The sequence below is a fragment of the Sorex fumeus genome, unplaced genomic scaffold, assembly GCF_029834395.1.
Source record: "Sorex fumeus unplaced genomic scaffold, SorFum_2.1 ptg000009l, whole genome shotgun sequence".
NCBI classification, from domain to species: Eukaryota; Metazoa; Chordata; class Mammalia; order Eulipotyphla; family Soricidae; genus Sorex; species Sorex fumeus.
In genome coordinates this window covers 9228802-9239241 of record NW_026606066.1, presented here as the reverse complement: position 1 = coordinate 9239241, position 10440 = coordinate 9228802, and the positions used below count along the sequence as shown (strand labels likewise).

General features: G+C 39.4%; 1 pseudogene; it reads left to right on the top strand.

The window, feature by feature from the left end:
- The first annotated feature begins 8719 nt into the window (after positions 1-8719).
- Positions 8720-8867, top strand: LOC130019846 (uncharacterized; annotated as a pseudogene).
- The last annotated feature ends 1573 nt before the right edge of the window (positions 8868-10440 follow it).

The following is a 10440-nucleotide window of genomic DNA, read 5'->3' as shown; positions in this document are numbered from 1 at the left end:
AGCAGTTAGAGTTTTATTCTGGTATACTGGGGTAAACTATCTCACCCACAGAGTGGTCTCTTGATAGCCACGCTGACTTCAGGCAGTAAGCAGTTCACATAGGGTTTGATTACATAAGCAGTACATGCCTTATTGTTTCAAAAAGAAGCTTACTTAGTTACCAAACAAAGGTGTTTTGGCAAGTGTCTAGGGTAACAGTGGTTAGGCAACAATTAAACAAAAATTTCCAAACAAAAATCAGTACCAATTTTATGATTACATAGATTTCTTGTTCTTTTAGGGTTAACAAAAAAAGAAACTTCTGGGGCATTGTGAGAATTGATTAATTGAGCCCACTTGCTGAGCCCAGGAACTATCCCAGGTGGGTTCAGGTTGTCTAGTCACACATTGTTTCATTACTGGGAAACTGAATCTGTTTTAGTTCCCTAACTGAACCTGAGGCCCACCTGATTCTTCTCATTTCTTCCACCTGTCATGGCGTCAGTTTCGTCCTTACAGATACTATAATTGTACAAATGACCATTTTCAGAGAAATGACTCCTCATCCCATTTTATTTTCTTGCAGTATAGCAATAGCTACCTATTTCATTTGGTTATTTGGGAATTACACCTAGCAGTGTTCAGTGCTTACTCCATTTGGAGCCACACCTGGCTCTATGCTCTGGGATCATTTCTGTAGATGCTTAAGGGAATGTATGTGAGGCTGGGGATTAGAAGAAAGGTGTGCTGTTTGCAAGGAAAATACTTTTACATTTGAACTATCTCTCCAGCTCAACAGTTACTTATTTAATGTTAGGATATACCACACATTGATCGAAAATCAGTTTTAAACATATATATATATATACATACACATTATATATATGCAATAGGAGAGTGTCTCATGATCCTCCAGAACATTTTTCTTCTTTTTCCTTTACTCCCATTTGTTCACCCTCAGTATTAATATGCCTCATACAATACCAAAATATGAGATCTAAAAGTGAAATACTTTTTGTCCAGTTTCCCAGACATTCTCTCATAGTGAAAAAAGAAAACATCCCAAATATATTAAGTATCAAGGAGCAATAGCACAGCGGTAGGGAGTTTGCTTTGTGCGAAGCCGGCCTAGCCGAACTGGTTTCGCCTCCTACGTCCTTCTTAGAGAGCCAGGCAAGCTACCGAGAGTATCTCGCCCACACAGCAAAGCCTGGCAAGCTGCCTGTGACATATTCGATATGCCAAACATAGTGACAACAAGTTTCACAATGGAAACGTTACTGGGCCCACTCGAGAAAATTGATGAACAATGGGAGTTCAGTGCTAACAGTGCAGTGCTAACCAAGGAAAATAGCCAGTAATGACCTCAGAGAAATTTTTAGGATGGAGAGATGAACTGTGTGTGAGTATTTAACAATTATTGACAACTACTGCTTACTCTTTTAAAAGGATTTCTTTTTCCATGTTTTCTGTGAATACTCAAAGGCTTATTTTGGCTCTTTTCCAAAGACTTGCCCTAAAGTTATGAATCCTGAATTCCATAACAGAATCCATTATCATCTACCTTTTATCAGAGAAAAGCTTAGTCAGACATGGATGCAAATAGTGATCTTATTATAATTTGCTTTACAGGATCGAATTAAATAAAAAGCAGACTGAATTTATGAGTTTAATTGTAATAAGAAACAGAAAAAAACTAGGGAAATGTTTAAGTCATGAAGGAAAATATATAATTCTAACAAATTTTTACTTTTATTATCTTCCTTTCTTAGAGCGTGTACCTTTTCTTAAATTCTTTTTTATTGAAGCACTGTAAGATTGATCCTTACAAAGCTGTTCATGATTGGATTTCCATAATGAATAGTCATATATTATTCTAGTCAGATATTATTCTAACACCCATCCCTTCACCTGTATATATATCCCAGCACCAGTGTACCCAGGTTCCCTCTCATTACTCCCCACCCCCCACGCCCACCTGCTTCTGTGGCAGGCACTTTTATTCTTTTGGGTATTATGATTTGCAATATTGATACTGAAAAGTTATTATGTGTATCTCTTTGCCTACGCCCAATGCTCAGTTCTTGTCCAACATGATCATTTCCAGCTATTATTGTCATATCGGTCTCTTCTCTATCTTACCTACCCTCAGCCCCCACACACATGTTAGTTTCCTTCTTTCCCTGGCCATGGATAGTAGTAGTATAGTAGTAGTTATATATATATATATATATATATATATCCATATATATATATGGATATATATACTATATAGTGGTCTTTTACTACATACCACAAATGAATGCAGTCATTCTATATATGTCCCTCTCCTTCTGACTCATTTCACTCAGCATGATACTCTTCATGTCCATCCATTTATAGGCAAATTTCATGACTTCATTTTCCCTAATAGCTGCATAGTATTCCATTGTGTAGATGTGTCATGGTTTCTTTAGCCATTCATCTGTTCTTGGGCACTCAGGTTGTTTCCAGATTCTAACTATGGTAAACAGTGCTGCAATGAACAAAGGAGTGCAGATAATGTCTCCTCTGTGTTTTTGGCCGCCCCCCCCCCCGGGGTATATTACCAGAAGTGCTATTGCTGGGTCAAATGGGAGCTCTATTTCTAGTTTTTTTTTGAGAGATGTCCATATTGTTTTCCAAAAAAAGCTGGACTAGTCAGCATTCCCCACCAAAATGAAGGAGAATTTCTTTCTCCCCATCCCCATGCCAATACCTGTTTCTTTTCTTTCTTTTTTTTTTTTTTTGGATGTGAAAGCATGGACCTTGACTTGAGACATTTTGCATTTGAATTCTGGCCATGTCACCTTGCTATTGTATGACTCAGATACATAGACATTGGACTTTGTGAAGAAGAATTAAGATATCATGTATAAAGAGTGTAAAGTGCCAGGGAAAGCAAGGTCACACCATGGCTTTGGGTGGCTTTTGTCTGCTGGTCACAGCTACCAGAGCCACCAGAGCAAGAGGTGGCCCTGCGGGTCCCAGAGGGCGTCCCGTCCTTGGAGGGACAGGTAAAACGGGGGCGTGTACCCCTCAGACCTTCTCCCCCAGCACCCAGACAGACAGACAGACAGACAGACAGACAGACAGACAGACAGACAGACAGAGTGTCGGTCTGGGCTGAGTCACAGTTGAGGGTTTATTGCCAGTGTGGGCAGTTGGGGAGTTGGGGAAGGGGGTCTCAGGAGGGTTTCTGGGGCCTGAGCAGAATCGACATCTGCCTCCCCCTCGACCCTGTGGCCCCAGTGCTGATGGTAACACCCCCCCACACTGTGCCTACAAGGGGGTCCCCACAGGAAGGAGGCCCTGTGCCCCGGCCCTCTCGATCTCAGCTCAGTGTGGCCAGGGTAGGGAGGCCTGTGGCTTGCCAGTGTTTCTGGGCTCCCAGCCTCTACAGACGGTCACCGACCCTCATCCCGGACATTTGGACCCCAGGTCCATTCAGAGGCGGGCTCTGAGGGCCACTGTCCCTGGCCAGCCTCCCAGGACCCCCATTTCCTTCCTGCTGAGATGTCCCATTTTCCCGGGAAAGGGCTGGGAGAGTGTCCCCCTCCAGCTGCTCCCCACCCCCCACCACCCCAAGCAAATACGGAAACGAAACGCGCACATGCACACAGACTCACACTAACACAGCTCTGCAGCCCGGCCCAGGTGGGAGGGACAAGACTGGGGGGAGGAGGGATGGGGGGGCGCGTGTCCATCTGTCACTGGCCCCAGTAGAGGTATATTTTGTATTTGCTGCCCACAGGGAACCTAAACTATTTTAGAAAACATGTAAAACTAAAATACACTCTATGGTGGGTGGAGGGATAGCAGAGCATTAGGGCGTAGGCCTTGCGCTCAAGGGGCTGAGCCGGGTATGATTTCTCCGCCACTCTCGGAGAGCCCCGAAAGCTACCTAGCATATCTCCCCCGCTTGGCAAAGGCTGGCAAGCTGCAGTGATGTATTTAATATGCCAAACACAGTAACAACAAGTCTCACCATGGGGATGTTACTGGGCCCACTCGAGCAAATGATGAACAACGGGAGGACTGTGCTACAGTATAAGGAGTACAGCACATTACTAGCAATGTAATATATTTTTAATAATTTTAGGGTACTTCTGCAGTTTAAAGATGATCCTTTTGTTCAAGCAACGATATTCAGGACTACTTATGTGTTGTTATAGAAAGGACAAGTGAAAAAAAGTTCCTAAAATTTTCCTCCAAACATCCAATAGATGTTGAAATTCCAATAGATTTTTTAAATAAATTAGTTCTAGATTAAATTTTCCCCAGCATTTAGTTGTTGAATCCTATTAAACCAAGGGAAAGGTTTAATTTGAGACCCATGGCACCTACTCCACACTCTTCTTACAGAGTTGACAAGAATTATTGGGATTTTGAGGAAGATAATTAAAAAGGAGACATTAAGGGGAAAAAAATCTTACCTGTTTCAAACTTTTAGGAAAGTTGGCCATTTTCTGTTTCTTGGGTTAGATCAAAACTAAAAAGCAAAAGAATACTATTTGAATAGCTCTCATATCCCTAATGTGGATGTGGATGTCTCAAAGTTGAAGGGTAAAAATCAACCTTTGTTTGCCTAAGAAAGTATTCTTTTATACACATAAGGAAGTCATTATAGTAGAATAAATATATCAATCCAATATCCTGCTGAGGAAAAATTTAAAAATAGAATAAAATGTTGAAAGGAGATATTAACTTGAGTTACTTTGAGTTATTTTGAACACTAATTACGTGTAAACCTGGTATTGGATGTGAGATAGCACTAGGCAGGGTGAGAAAAGATTGTCCATGGTTTGGGAATGGGGTGAGGGTTGCTAATGATAGAGGGAAATCACATGAGAAAAGAAACGGAACAATACTTTCTATCTCCATGTTTAAAATATGAAATATACATTATAAAGGGTAAGAGATTATAAACCTCCCTTCCAGGTAGGTTTCAACAGCCTCCACATTCAAGCTGTGCCATAAAAAGCAGCTGCATGATAGATGTACTCAACAAATTTCATGCTGCTCACAGTTATTTTTCCTGTCATTCTGTAAGAATAGGTAGAGAAGACAGAGAGAAATCTCCAACTTAATCCCTTAGCATCTTCCAAGGGGGTTAACCACAAAGACCTGCCCCCAGCACAGCAAACCCTTAGGAAACTGATAGGGAAAACACAAAGAAACCAAGCTCAATGCGTGAAAACAGTATCACCGAAGACAAAAATAACACCAGAAATTTTCAGTGTCTTTAGTGACACTATTGTGAGGTTGTTCGATAAGTTTAAAGAAACTATAGTCAGCGAAGCACAAGAAAGTATGAAAGTCACTGTCACTGTATCACTATATCACTGTCATCCCATTGTTCATCGATTTGCTTGACAGTGCACCAGTAACATCTCCATTTGTCCCTGTGGTGCGCTAGTGTAGTCCAATGGCATTTGCTCTCTCTAGGAACACCAAAAGCCTGAGATTTTAGCAGTCTTTACTTACTCGTCCTTCCCAATGTTGCCATACTGGACACTCTTTCAGGGTCAGGGGAATGAGGCCCGTTATTGTTACTGTTTTTGGCATATTGAATACATCACGGGTAGCTTGCCAGGCTCTGCCATGTTGTTCCTTCATGGGTGAGGTTCGTCCGAGCGTGTGGAGAATGACTTTGAGCATGTCTGTGGCTGGGTTCTGGAGGTTTTTGGCTGCCGGTGCTTTCTGCTTGGGGTGGGTAGGCAAACTCAACACACCTCTCTCCCAGGGGATGGTCAAAATAAGAGTCAAAATGGAAAAAAAATAGTACAATCAGAAATGAAGAATTTGCTAGGTGATACCAAAAAAGTCAACAGAACTGCTTAACAATACAATAGCAGAAGCTGAGCAAAAAAGATCAAGTAGCTCCAAGATGAGAAGGAGGAAACCACTAGGAAGTAGCAGATTGAAAATAGTCTGAAAGAAAGGAACAACATACCAGAGAACTATGGGATGAGTTCAGATGGAACAATATAAGAATCACTATATTCTCTTTAGAACAGAAAAGCAAATGTGAAGTTAAAGGAGCAGTTAAAGGAATAATCGGTAAGAACATTCAGAGTTAAGGATTACAGGTACCAATGTCCAAGAGGCCTAAAAGGTCCAAGTGAAAATACAATGAATTAGAAAAACTCCAAGACACATAAAACTCAAAAAATGGCAAAATCCATAGGACAATGTGCATCAGAAAATTGTTGTGAATATTTTAAAAGTATAAATTTGTGTCTTGAATCTCCCTTCTCCTGAAAGGATATCTTCAGGTATTTTCTATTTCATATCTCAGACACTTACCTCAGTTGGCTTTCTTCTTACTCTAGCTTTCACTGAAAAACTTGGGAATGTAGTCACTGTTAACTGTCACTGTCATCTTGTTGTTCATCGATTTGCTCGAGCGGGCACAAATACAAAGATAGTAATGTCTCCATTTGTCCCTGTTGTGTGCTAGTGTAGCCTGATGGCATATTGGGGGATCTTTGAGGGTCATGGGAATGAGGATCGTCATTGTTACTGTTTCTGGCATTATCAAGTAAGCCACGGGTAGCTTTCCAGGCTCTACCATTGGGTGTGATACTCTTGGTAGCTTACTGGGCTCTCTGAGAGGGATGGAAGCTTTTGGGGTGGCCTCAAATCGCCTTTACAGGTGTTCCCAGTCAAATATAAGTCAAATATATATATATATATATATATATATATATATATTTCCCTCTGGGCTGGAGCAATAGCACAGTGGCTAGGGCATTTGCCTTGCATGCGGCCGACACAGCCGACTCGAGTTTGATTCTTCCGTCCCTCTTGGAGAGCCTGGCAAGCTACCGAGAGTATCGCACCCACATGGCAAAGCCTGGCAAGCTGCCTGTGACGTATTTGATATGCCAAACACAGTAGCAAGTCTCACAATGTTACTGGGCCTGCTCGAGCAAATCGATGAACAACGGGAGGACAGTGACAGTGATATTTCCCTCTATGATTTGTTGCCTACTGTCTGAATCCCATCAAATATGGTGTGGTAATTATGGAAAATGAGTAGGGGGTGTCTTATAATGTGTCCAGGAATATGTTCACTCATATGTGAGGCTCGGCCCGAGTATGTGGAAAGTGGCCTAGAGTGTGGCGGCAATTGGGTTGTAGAGGTCGGCTGCAGGGGCTGGGTTCCTTGGGGTGGGGAGGGCTCTTGCCCGCCCTTCTCTGGGGCGCCCTGAGTGAAAACAGCCTGGCGCAGAGTTCAATGGCATGATTATAGGAGCCTCATTTCATGATCCGTTCTGGAAGAAACTTCTGTGAGTTCTCGATGGTGTCTGATGAGGAGATTTTCTGGCGGGAATGTCGTAAGAAAGAAAAATTCTTCAGTTAAGTCAAACTTGCATGCTTATCTTCCAATATGTTTGGCTGGTTAGTGTATTTCCTGAGCTGTTTTCATATTATTTTTTTCTTTCTCTGAAATAGTTTTTTGTTTTTTAAAACTTGTGACCACCAAGCTAAAAAGGTGTATGTTTTTATTTGACAGGTACTGTCTTGTTAAGTCAAAAAGAGTAAATCTCAATAGCTTTTTTTTAATTAAATTAATGTTATATTAAAGTTGATTTTATTCATCTTTTCTTTATTTTTTCTGTTTCTTTTTGCTTAGGATTTAGTCTTTGACAAATAGTTTGACCAGTTTTACCAGCAAGCCTGTTACTCTCTGTGACTAACTATGTAAGTGCTTATAATGGAATAAATTGCTTTTCTACATTATTGAAGGCAAAATCCAAAGATAGAGACAGAATGCTGGAAGCAACAAGATCAAAAACAGGAACTTACATACAGAGGAAAACCCATATAATATACAGCAGATCTATCAAATTAGAGTCTACAAGGTGGAAGAATATGGAAGAACATAGTACAAAAATTTATAGAAATAAACATCTCACCAAGCATACTCTATCTAGATAGATTATCATTCAGTTTTGGAGGAATTATATAAAGTCTCATTGGTTATCTAACAGGTTAGGGAATTCATAGCCTTAAAACAAGCTTTGCCAGAAGCAATAGAAACGCTCCTTTAAAGAACAGGAGAAACTTTCCATCATATGGCATTGAGTATAGCACTAAATAATGGTGCATATGGTTGTCCTCTGCTAAATTAAGAAAGGTTAAAAACAGCAATTAATCATCACATTGACTTTTATTGATTTATTTTCTAGTAATTCTATTTGCTATTTTTTAAGGTTTTTGGACCAACTAATATAAAATAAATTTGTTACATGCCTGCCAATAGGCAAAAATAAAGCTCCATTTATGATAGGGAAGATATGAAGATTACCACAACAAGATCCAAGTAGAACTGTAGCACTGTAACACTGTTGTCCCTTTGTTCATCAATTTGCTCGAGCAGGCACCAGTAACATCTCCATTGTGAGACTTGTTGTTACTGTTTTTGGTATATCAAATATGCCACGGGGAGCTTGGCAGGCTCTGCCGGGTAATAATCTCAGTAGCTTGCCGGGCTCTCTGAGAGGAGACAACAAGGTAAATGCCCGGGTTGGCTGCATACAAGGTAAATGCCCTACCCGCTGTGCTATTGCTCCAGCCCAAGATCCAAGTACAAAATAAAATTTAATGCAGTATATTTTAGATGCCAGATTTGAAAATTACAAATAATTTCCTTATTTGTAAATGAAAATAGACAGTATACTGTACCGTATTCAATGACTGAAAAAAATTTAAAAAACATACCTGGCAGGGGAGATAACATGATTATGAGGGTGGTTTTTCCAGAGTGAGGCTTATGCATTGCACTCCAGATGTGCTGACCCCTGTGATTTTCTCAAGTGTGGGAAATTTAACTGCATAATTTGTGGTTGTGGCGTTCCCTTGAAAATAAATAAATAAATAAATTTAATTTCCTATTTACATAGGTTAAAATCATATACCAATCAATCACTACAAATTGATTTTTGTTGACTTGTTATAATCCCACTTGCCGTTTCTTTAAGTTTTGTTGGAGGCATCAATATAAAACAAATGGTATGTGCCTGCCAAAGGTGCAAGATGGGGCCTGGCAAGGAACATAAGAACAAAAAAGAAAATTTAAGCTAAATTAGTAACATTGTTACATAGGTTACTTGAAAAAAATAACAGTTTCATGTGTACTAAGTAACATTGTTACATAGGTTACTTGAAAAAAAATAACAGTTTCATGTGTACTACACATTGGGTTGCTAAAATAAAATTTAAATGAAAGGGTGAGCTAAGTTAAAAGTAAATTTTTAGACAGAATCAGAAGAGGAAGAAGCTTTAATCAAACTAAGTCTGAAAGAATATTTTTCCCAGGGTCTTTAAATTTTTGTTTGTTTCTTAGCATTTTCCTAAAAATTGCAGCAGAATTCTGAAAGTATAATGATAATTACTTGAAGAATAAAACTTCAAATAAAGTTATTTGAAGGGTAAGATATTTTAAAACATAACAAATCTGAGCTTATCGATAATCAGTGGAACGTCTTCCAAGATATCAATGACCAGTAAAGGCTTAGGCCCATGAACACAGTTAATTGTCAAATTAGATTTTGTTCTGTGACATTTTCTCTTTTTTTTCCCCCCCAAGTATCAGCATTTCCTCGTGAACAGTCTCTCTTTCCAAACCCTCCCTGTGGTGAACCCAAATGTTGTTTATTAGGTGGGTGTGATTCAGCCCACTAAAATACATGCTTGCCAATGAGATTCGTGCTAGGAACTCCAACCCCCTCTGCCTAGTGACATACGCAAGTTGTTCTCAATCTGCGTCATGAAGATATGTGAGCAGATGTAGGTGGTACCTAACAGATGCAAACTTTTAAATTTTGTTTTCCTTTGTTATTTGGGCTGAGTAGATAGAAAAGCAATCATTTATTACTAGCAAGACTTAGAAAGTAGAATCTTGGAACTAGTCTTTAATCTTGCTCTGCTCAGTGAATCCTGCTAGATCTTGGAAGAAAGAAACTGAAAATGAGTCCTATATTTCTCAGCTCATTTTAGACCACTCATACCTTACGGTGTTTCTGAATCTGGGCCATATCAATGTACCACACATATACAGCTAGTGAACAGGCAAGAGACGCTTCAATATGATTCAGACCTATAAACAACAACATGCATTTGCATCCATGTAGTTAAAATGTGCTGATAATTGTTTGTTCCCAAGACTTATTTAGAAATAACTTATAGGATTCAAAACATAAGCATATTTAAATCACTTTGTAATGAACAGGAATTCAGTATAAAAACTGTACAAAAGAAAATGAAAATATTATTATAATAAAGACTTAGAAATATCTTCTTTTACCTGGAGGAAAAGTAGATAACACTCTATATTTGGACATTTGAAATATCCTGATTTAAAAAAGAAATTCTAAATATATAATCTATATTTTTCTATTTAATTTTTCAAAATTGCTATTGAAAAGAATTTTA